The sequence below is a fragment of the Dama dama genome, chromosome 14, assembly GCF_033118175.1.
Source record: "Dama dama isolate Ldn47 chromosome 14, ASM3311817v1, whole genome shotgun sequence".
NCBI classification, from domain to species: domain Eukaryota; kingdom Metazoa; phylum Chordata; class Mammalia; order Artiodactyla; family Cervidae; genus Dama; species Dama dama.
In genome coordinates, this window is record NC_083694.1 from 38,758,272 (window position 1) to 38,769,035 (window position 10,764).

The window sequence follows — 10,764 nt, forward strand, 5'->3', positions numbered from 1 at the left end:
TGCAGTATTCTTGTCCCATGGACAGAAGGACCCTGGCAGGCTCCAGTCCATGGGGTTGCATACAGTCCCTCAGGACTGAGCAACTAAACAACAATATAGTATATATTATACATGCATGTAAACTTATAATGTAAGTATCTAAGTAACTTAGTAAGCTCCGCATGCATATTAGCTGTTACTTCTATTATTCATCTGCTCATTTATCCTTAAACATTCTTCATACCCTCCTCAGAGTGAGCCTGGCCCTGCCCTGACCTCCTTGAGTCCCCAGTCCTGGTAGCAGACGAGTAAACAGAGACTGGGACAGAAAACTGTCCAGGACACTGTGGGGGCCCAGAGGGGGCCTGGCCCAGGCCAAGGGCCACGAAGGCTGGTTTCCCTGGAGTTTATTTTACATCTGAGCACCCATTCTAGCTGCCACTTTGAGTGCCAGGGCTTCTAATACCAGGACCAGCCCTGAATGACCAAAACGTTCCACTAGTCCTAGGAGTCCTTGCCCCTAGCACACAGGGTATTTCTGGGGGGCAGGGTGGGCAGGACTTTATTCTCTTCCCTCACTGCCCCAAAACAAGGGACCCCCTGCTCTGACCACCAACCCCAGGGATGGTAAGGATGATGCTTCTAGGCACTGTGTGAGGAACTGGGAAGTGACCCTTGAGGGATGGAAAATCCCACCTCCTGATCAGGAGACTGGGAAATTACCTGGTTCCCACACATTTCTGAGACATGGGCCACGCTGAGGGCGAGGCTAGCGTAGCCCACAACATTAACTCTGTAGAGAGGGTCAGCCTCTAAAACTGGCATGAAGATTTCTTCTGGCCCTTACAAGTCTTGTCTGGGAGCAGTTTGGAGGACTTCCTTATCCTTGAGAGAGAGCCAAGACCAGGAGCGGGGTGTCACCTCCGTGGGTGTCCCCTGCACACCCCAAACCCAGTGGGTCCCCCTGACTCATTCCCTCCAACAGCTCCCCATGCCAGGGAGCAGGAGCACCACCACCACCCAACCATGGGGATCCTCTGGGGATTCCACCATCCAACTCAGCTCCACCAGCTAGACTCCAAGAGGTGGGTGACAGCCAACCCAACAGGAAAGCAAGCCCTCTATCTAGTGATCCTATGAAAGTGAAAATGTTAGTCTCTCCATCATGTCTGACTCTTTGTGACCCCATGGACTGTAGCTTGCCATGCTCCTCTGTCCATGGAATTCTCCAGGCAAGAATACTGGAGTAGGTTGCCATTCTCTTCTCCAAGGGATCTTCCTGACCCAGGGATTGAACCCAGGCCTCCTGCATTGCAGGCGGGTTCTTTGCCATCTGAGCCACCAAGAAACCCAAACTTAAAGGCCAGGCTATACAAGGTACTTAATACAGAGGAATTAGTTATAAAGATGTTAGAGAAATTAAAAGAAGAATTTGGGGAAAGGGATACTATTCCAAGCTTAGCAACTACAAGAAGCCACCACCATCTCTGGGGCCGCAAGTGGCCTTACCAAAGCCAGGAGCTGGGGCATCTAGAGTCATCTGGAAACATGGAGGAGACAGAGTCACTGTTAGAGACAGGGCCTGAGCAGAGAGTCCTGGCTTCTCCCCGCCTCTCACCCTCCAGTCGCCCACCAGTGCCTCCCATTGGCCAAATCTAAGATAGGAGCCATTTAGGAAAGGAACCTGGGAGATGTAGTTTGAGATTATCCCACTGCAATAGAAATTAAAAGACGCTTGCTCCTTGGAAAGAAAGCTATGACAAACCTAGGTAGCATATTAAAAAGCATAGACATCATTTTGCCAACAGAAGTCCATATAGTCAAAGCTGTGGTTTTTCTAGTAGTCATGTCACAGACATGACAGTTGGACCCTGAAGAAGGCTGAGCACCAAAGAATTGATGCTTTCAAATTGTGGTGCTGGAGAAGACCCTTGAGAGTCCCTTGGACTGCAAGAAGAACAAACCAGTCAAACCTCAAGGAAATCAATCCTGAAGACTCATTGGAAATACTGTTGCTCCAATACTTTGCCACCTGATGTGAACAGTCAACTCATTGGAAAAGACTCTGATGCTGGGAAAGATTGACGGCAAAAGGAGAAGCGGGCAGCAGAGGATGAGATGGTTGAATGGCATCACAAACTCAATGGGCGGGAATTTGGGCAAACTCCCGGAGATCGTGAAGGACAGGGAAGCCTGGCATGCTACGTCCATGGGGTCACAAAGAGTTGGACACAACTTAGCGACTGAACGCAGCAACACTGCAGTGGGGGTGGGGTGGGAGCAGGGGCTTGATGGCAGGGCCTGGAGCTGCACCGGCAGATAACCAGGGAGGGTCTAAGGAGAAGGTCTCACTCCTTATTACGTTTGTGCTGGGGACCTATTCCTTCTGCATGAAATCCTGGGCAAGTCTTGGAGCTTTTCCAGGCACTTCCAGGCAAGTCACCAGATGAGAGTGCAATCCTGCCCTGGGGACTTGACAGAGCTGCAGTCTCTTATCCAGGGTGGAGCTTCTCCCTTTGTCCAACTGAACCCTGGCTGGAACCTGCCTAGGAGTGGGAGGACCCAACGACTTCTCTCTTGACCCTGCTGACTGTGTTGGGGAGAAAGGTTTTGGAAGCAAAGGGCGCAGTGTTTCATGTCAGCTAGAGTTGTCACCACCACCACCACCACCACCACCCCCCCCCCCCACACACACACTGGGGCCTCTGGGAGGCAGTTTCCGGCTCATTCTCTCTTGGGGCACTCTTGCAGGTTTCTAGGAGACCTGTTTACTGATTGCTCTGGCCATAGCTCCTCAGCACCAGAGATGCTTGAGTCTCCTGCTGACCACAGCTTACCATATCCCCCTTGTCCCCTACATGAGTGGTGGTCTCCAGGCTCCTCCTGCCCAAGGCTTCTCCCCACAGGAAGTGCTATGGGTCAGAGATGACCCAAGGATGGTTTTCTCCCTGGAGCCCATGGTTGTTGCCCCTTCGCCCTACACCTACAGCAGCCTGGCTCCCACCCATGCACCCTGTCTCATCCCAACTCTGCCACCTTAGGCCCTTCCAGCCATAGGCTCCAACTCACATCAACATCTTGATCAGGCATCTGCTGTGTGCCAGACCTGGGGTGCTGGGCGCTTCGTAGTACATGAGCAATAAGAGTCTCCCATCAGGGGCTTCCCTGGTGGCTCGATGATAAAGAATCTGCCTGCCAATACAGGAGACATGGGGTTCAATCTCTGATTCTGGAAGATCCCACATACCACGGAGCAACTAAGCCCATGAGCCACAACTATTGAGCCTGTGCACTAGAGCCTGGGAGCTGTAACTAGAGCCCATATGCTGCAACTTCTGAAGCCCGCGTGCCCTGCAGCCCCTGCTCTGCAACAAGAGAAGCTACCACAGTGAGAAGCTTGCACAATACCACTAGAGAATAGTCCCCACTCGCCACAACTAGAGAAAAACCCTCCCAGCAATAAAGACACATCATGGTCAAAAATAAATAAATAAATAAAAGAGTCTCCCATCAGTCTTGTGGTCCCTGTAAACGCCAGCAATGTCAAGCTCTCAGAGTGGACCTGGTACCCCTCCTGCTTGCCCAGAGTTAAGGGGAAGCACCCTCGCCTCTCCCTTGAGAGGCAGCAGGGGGCGCTCATCACCATGGTGACTCCTTCCCCCCGCCAAATCCTTTCTCTTGGCTTCTCCAACCCGACATCTTGTTTCAGCAGTGGGTAGGCAATGGCCCATTTCTGGCCAAGTCATTTGACATTCAGTCTCTTAGCGTGACCTGTATTGGTGGCCCAGGACTCTCTTTTCCAGATGGGGTTTGATCCTTAGAACCAGCATATTGTACATGCTGTACATCCACGACAGCATGGGAGGTGCCTGGAATACCCTGCCCACTGGATCACTGGCCCCTCTCCTCCTGCCCCAGGAGCTGGCCCTGGCTTTGAATTTGGCCATTTTTCACTTGTGATGCTCTGATGACCTCCAAACCAGTCCCCTGGCCTTCAGACTCTGTCCCTCTCATCCGTTAGCCAGGGTTTGGCCAGGGTCAGCTCTTAAAAGCGTAAGGCAGTCCTATAATTCCCTCTAGTCTAGTCATTCTCAACCAAGGGGTGATTTTGCCCCCTCCTTCAGAGAACATTTGGCAATGCCTGGAGACATTTTGGGTTGTCATCATTGCACGGGGCAGGGACTACTTGTATCTTATGGTTAGAGACCAAAGAGGAGCTACTAAATACCCTACTATGCCCAGCACAGCCCCCTGCAATGGTGTTTTGCATAACAGAGAGTTTTCCAGGCCCAAATGTTGATAGTGGTGAAGCTGAGAACTGATGCCCTAACCCATGGCTCCCCACAGCCTGCAGAATTGAGCTCAGCCTCCTTGGTGAGATGCTGGAGACTTTCACATCCTGGTCCAGCCTGCCTACCAGGTGGATCTCTTGCACCACGACCCCCACCTCCACACTCTAACCACCCTGGACTCCCTAAAGCATCCTGAGTTCCCACCTTCATGCCTTTGTCCACCTGGGTCCCTCTGCCTGGGATGTTTTTCCCTCCTGTTTGCTGGATGATCACCTATCTGTCCTTCAAGTCAAAGCACAACTCTCTCTTCTTGGTGAGACTTGCCCTTAACCACACTCCACCAACCCAAGCAGGGTTTGGTCCTTCCACAGACCTTGAGCATGACACTCACTTGGGTATGGTTAGTCGCTTACATGTCTCCTCTCCTTTCTTAGTAATTGTGATACTAGTAGTTATTAGAGGTCTTCTCTGGGCCAGATGAATTACACACGTTGTTTTGCAACAGAGAGGTCCAGCTTATATGGCCAGTAAGGGGTACTTTCTGTATCCCTCTGTCTCCTACATGAGTGGTGGCCTCCTGCCTTCCACCCAGGGCTTGCTCCCTGTAGCAAGCACTATGGATCAGAGAGGACCCAAAACTGGCTTCCTCCTAGGAGCCCACAGTTGCCCTTAACCCTATACCTGAAGCAGCCCAGTTCACACCCATGCACCCTGGCTCACTCCAGCTCTACCGCCTCAGACACATCCAGCCATAGGCTCCAACTCATGTTTTGACTTTTATGAAGCACCTGCTGTGTGCAGCCCTGGGGAGCTGGGCGCTGAAAGTGGAAGTGGATGAGCTTCTCCATCAGTCTTGTGGTCCCTAATCGCCTGCCATGTCAAGCAAGGGGACTGAAACACATAGTCAAGGAGCTCTGCTCAGCTGACTGCCTCTCGCTGCTGGACTGTGTGATCCTCAAGGGCAGAGCAACTTGGTCACAGTCCCCTCTATTTCCCTGGTGACCAGGTGATACCGGGAGTGGGGGCTCAGTACAGTTGAAGTGGGTGAAGGCTGCATACAGGATGAGCGTGTGCAGGAGACAAGAGAGGGGTGAAGAAGGGAGTCAGCAAATGAATGATTGAGTGATTGTCAGGGTCGATGCCCCAGAATCCAGTCCAGTCCAGTCACTCCCAGGCCCAGTGCACTCAATCAGGTCTACCAGACCATGCACCTCAGAGACCCCTAGCCCCACAAGGCAGAAAAACCCCACTTGCTCCTCGGTAAAAGGTGGCAGGCTGGTTTCCAGAACACAGAACCATGGCCCTCTGGTCCCCAAATCAGGGGCAGCATATGCAGTATCGGAACCCTGGGGCTCCCTGGAGCTTCCCCCACTTCCCAGTGCAGCCAGTAGCTCTCGGAGAGCCCCCAGCCATCTCGCACACACCACCCCAGCAAGCCAGTGCCTGTGCTTCACAAGCTGTGTAGAGGAAGGCTCAGCCCAGCAGGTATCATGCATGAGAACAGCCAGCCTGTCCACCATTATTTATTGAGCACCTACTGTGTACTGGGTGTTCACATTTGGAGGAATGGTTCTGCAGCTTCAGCCAGCAGCAAGAGGTGCTGTTGGAGGGCATAGGTGGTCAGGGTGTTTCAGAAGGCATTGCTGAGGGTAGGCTTGGAGGGGTGGTTTACACTACAGGGGAGTTCTCAGAACTGGCCTTCAGTGGGACTTGGTCTGGGGCGGGTTCCACTGGGATCTTGTCTTAGTCAGCAGGACCCCACTGCCAGCCTCACCCAGTTTGGCCCACAGACTGAGCAGGCGACCTTTTCTCTTATCCCACTGTCCTGCTTGTCTCAGCGCCCTGGGTGCTCAGGGCCAGCCCCTTGATGACTCATGTCCTAAAATCTCAAAAAGGAAGTAGCGCTGGGGTGAGCCGCAGCTCTGCAACTGCCTCCTCTATCTGTTGAGGCCTCCCACCTGCCTTCCCGCCTACCCCAGGGCCATGTCTTGGCAGGGACAGGGGTGAAGCTGGCCAGACCAAGCTGGGGGTTGGGGACAATGCTTCTGTCCCCATTTCGTCCCAAAGAAGAGGAGGGCAGCTCTCCCTCCTCATGACCCTCAAAGAAGACCCCAGGCAACTTGGAGAAGGGAGTCTGTGGGCCTCCTTCTCTTCCCACTCCCCCACAACCTCCCTGTTCTGGGTAGCCTCTTCCCAGGAATCGATCACCAGATTGACCCCAAACCTTCTAAAGACCCTGAGTTTCTAAGCCCAGCAGGCGGAGGCCAGCTCAGACTCAGGGGAATTCTCATCCTAGCCCCCACCCTGTGTGAGGGCCTAGAACATCTAGAACATGAGGGGGCTGGATTAGATCAGGGCACGGGAGGCAGGCTGCTTTTAGCCTGGTGATAGCTGCCTAGGGCTTCATGTTGAAAAGGATTCTTTTAAATCAATTAATTAATTTGGCTGCACCAAGTATTGGTTGTGGAATGCAGGATCTTTTAGTTGTAGCATGTGGTACCTGGTTCCCTGACAAGGAATCAAACCTAGGCCCTCAGCATTGGCAGTGTGGAGTCTTAGCCACTGGACCATCAGGCAAGTCCCTGAAAAGGATTTGGCCTGCATGTGGGCTCTGCAAGAAAGGATGCTTGACCAAGTAGCCAGGTGTGCACTGGGTGGGGAGGGGGCAGCCTCAGCGGATCACCTGGCCTCTGCAATCTCTGGACTGGGTCCTAGAGCCCCTCTCGTCCTGATTCTGACTCTGATTCAAGTACTGTGACTTCCATGAGATATGGGCTGGATTGTAACCCCCTGCCTTCAACTGTACAGAGGGGACATACCTATCCTGCAGGAATGAGCACCTTGATCCCACACAGGGCCTTCCACAATGGGTAGGTCTCCCTTTCATCTTTCTGTCAACCAAGCTGCTGCATTTTACATCCATCTATCTTTTAACCTTACGATGTCTTTCATTTTTTTTAATTAAAAAAATCTCAGAGTGTATTATAAAAATCACCCATATTCCCACTACCTAGGATTGACCAATGTTAACAACCAGGTCCGCCCTCCTTCCTCACTGACCTTCTATCCTAACACTTGACCCTCTGTCTTCCTGGTTGATCCTGAACATGTAAAACAACCGGATCACCTTTCCTCCAGATGTCTGCGTGACTATGCCCTCACTCTGGTCCAGTCTGCTCGAACGCCACCTCCTCAGAGATGCTTCTCTGACCCTCCCAGCTAAAATTGCTTGTCTTTCTTTCTTTGATGTTTACTTACCTATTTGACTGTGCCTGGTCTTAGTTACGGCACAAGGGATCATCCCTCTTCATCGTGCTATGCAGGATCTTTGATCATAGCATGTGGGATCATTAGTTGAGGCATACAAACTCTTAATTGCAGCATGTAGGATCTAGTTAACTGACTAGGGATGGAACCTGGGGCCCCCTGCCTTGGGAGTGTGGAGCTCTAGCCACTGGACCACCAGGGAAGTCCCCTAAAGTTACTTTTCTTCATAGCAGCTGGTATAAGTTCTCTATTTGTTTATCTGTCTCTCCCATGATGGCAGGAACCATGTCACTTTTGCTCTTTCCTAGCCCTCCAACCCCTACTAAGTAAGCAGCACTGGCATCGATTCAATTGTTTTGGGGTTTTTTTTCCTAATCATAGTCTCTCTGTACATTAAAAAAAAATTTTTTTTTGCTTCAAATTCCTTGGTAATTAAAACCAAAGTCCATCTTGACCCCCAGCCCCTGGTCTAGTCCCTTCTCTTTCCCTGCAAAGGCAGCTATTGGGGAACCGCTCAGACTCCTCTGAGTCTGCCATGTTGCTCACAAATCCTTCTTCTGCTTTTTCATGTGACTGGATGACAGGGAGTATTATTAAACGTGTGTTTCTGTGTTTATATCAATCTCCCAGGCACATGCTCTCTGCCTCCTGGTTTTCCCCCCCACCGCCCCTCGGCCGTGTTTCTGAGAACTTTCCGTGTTGCTGAGTTCAGACCTGGTGCTGCCCCGCGCGCCCGCCTGCCCCTGCCCTCTCTACCTCTGTTCACCTGCTGCCTGGGAACTGTAAGGTGTCTGCACTTCTGGCCAGAGGCACAGCCTGGAGCCTGTTTCCTGAAGCACTGGACTGAGGGTTTCTCTGGGTCGTAAACCTAAAAAGTACCATAGCACTGCCAGGAGGTGGGGTTTACACATTTTCATTTTTGCTAGGTCCTGGCCAAGAGGCCGTACTGTTTACACTCCTGCCAGCAGGGAGAGGAGACTCCCTTCCGCATGCCCAATTCTTTTCATCTTGTCAGCAGGTTTCTTTTTACAGCCCTTTAGGTTTTCAAAAAGCTTTCAACTCTCCTACCTCCTTTCAGCCTCATCAAGGCACTACCCATATTCTTTTCCTTTGAAGGATGAGCTCCTCCTCCCCCAACTCCCAACCCCCAAACTTCACCCCACTACCCCCTACCCTCATTCCTGCTTCCCACCCACCCTCTCCACTCTCCACACTCCACTGTCTCTCCTTCAGGCCCTGGAGGAGTCAAGAAGCAGCAGGTCCCGACTTTCTAGTTAAAGAAGTGAAGACAAGGACTTCCCTGGTGATCCAGTGATAAAGAATTCGCCTGCCAGTACAGGCAATGTGGGTTCAATCCCTGGTCTGGGAAGATTCCACATGCTGCAGGCGCCTAAGCCCGTGAGCCACAACTACTGAAGTCCACGTGCCTAGAGCCCATGCTCCACAATGAGAGAAGCCACCGCAGTGAGAAGCCCGAGCACAACGAAGAGTAGCCACCACTCGCTGCAACTAGAGAAAGCCCGTGTGCAGCAATGAAGACCCATCACAATCAGAAAGAAAGAAAGAAAAGGACTTCCCTGGTAGTCCAGTGGTTAAGAATCCACCTTCCAATGCAGGGGATGCCGGTTCGATCCCCAGTTGGGGAACTAAGATACCACATGTCCCAAGGCGACTAAGCCCTCGAGCCACAACTAGAGAAAGCCCACATGCACAACGAAGGGCCTGAGCAAGGAAATGAAGACCCAGCACAGCCAAAAAAAAAAAAAAAAAAGACTCAGAGACAAAATGTCTCCCAGACGCACTCTGGCCTCAGTTTCCCTGCCTCCTCTTGAGTTCTCCACCCATTACAATGGGGCCTCCCCAGGCTGAGCAAGAACCCGAGCCCCTCCACCAGCCCCTCCTCCAGCCCCTCCCCCTTGGGGTAAGTGATTCCTAGCTATTTGACAGTTTGGTCGCTAGTGTGAATGGAATCTTTTTTTGCATAATTTCCCTCTCTCAGGTACAATGGATTCAGTGAATCATACTCCTCAGATCTAGCCTTACAAGCCTCCTCCCTGGCTTTATTTGCCCCCCTTCAGCCCCTGTCCCCTGGCCCCCACTATAAACGCAATCCATGTGTCCTTGTAAAGCACATGCTGGTGTCTGTGGCTGTTTGAATTTCTCTGAAGTGGGACTGCCGGATGGTGGGGTCATCGTGTGCCTATTTCAAGAACATTGCCAGAAAGTCCTCCGGGATGGCTGCATTGGCCACCGTCCTTCCCACCAGCAGGGTAGGAGGGTTCCCCTTTCTTCCATTTTCCCCAGACTGGCTATTAGCCAACATTCTGATTTTGGCCAATTTGATGGGTATAGAGTAGAAGTCACCGTTGTCTCATTTGCATTTCTCTGAATATTCGTGGGTCTGAGCACCTCTTCACTACTTAGTCATTTGGGTTTCCCCTTCTGTGAACTGCCTATTCATATCCTTTGACCATATTTCTATTATTTCCTGTCTTTTTCTTGTAGCTTTGAAATAATTCCTTGTATATTCTAGATATTAATTCCTTGTCATTTTTAGATATCACAAACATGTCTACATTCTGTCATCCATCTGGCTTATACTGTCCTTTGTTGATTTAAAAAAAAACCAAAACCTTAGTTTTAATGTGATCAAATCCATAAATTTTTTGCCATTTGGATCTTAGTCAAAAAGTCCTTCCTCACCGTGGATGTAAAAGTATTTTCCTATATTTTCTTTCATCAGTTTTATGATTTTATACCTCACATCTAAGTCTTTAATACAACCCAGATGATATGTGGTATAGAAAATCTAGAGACTCAACTTCATTTTTTCTCTACAGAGTGAGCCAGTCTTTCCTATATCTTTGGCCAAATCGTCCATTCTTTAATCACTGATCATAATTACATGGGTCTGTCACTGAATGGCTTGTTCTGTTCCATTCATTCCTGCTCATGGGTTTGTTCCACACAGTTTTTTTTTTTATTGGTAGGGCTCTGTACATTGTTTAGTATCTGGTAAAGTGAAGCTGCTTTGCTCTTTTTTAAAATTCACTTTATTCTACAGGTTCTTTATTTTTCCATACACATTTTAGAATATACTTGGCCACTTTGACCACCTGCCGTGAAGAACTGACTTATTGGAAAAGACCCTGATGCTGGGAAAGATTGAAGGCAGGAGGAGAAGGGGACGACAGAGATGGTTGTACGGCATCACCGACTCAATGGA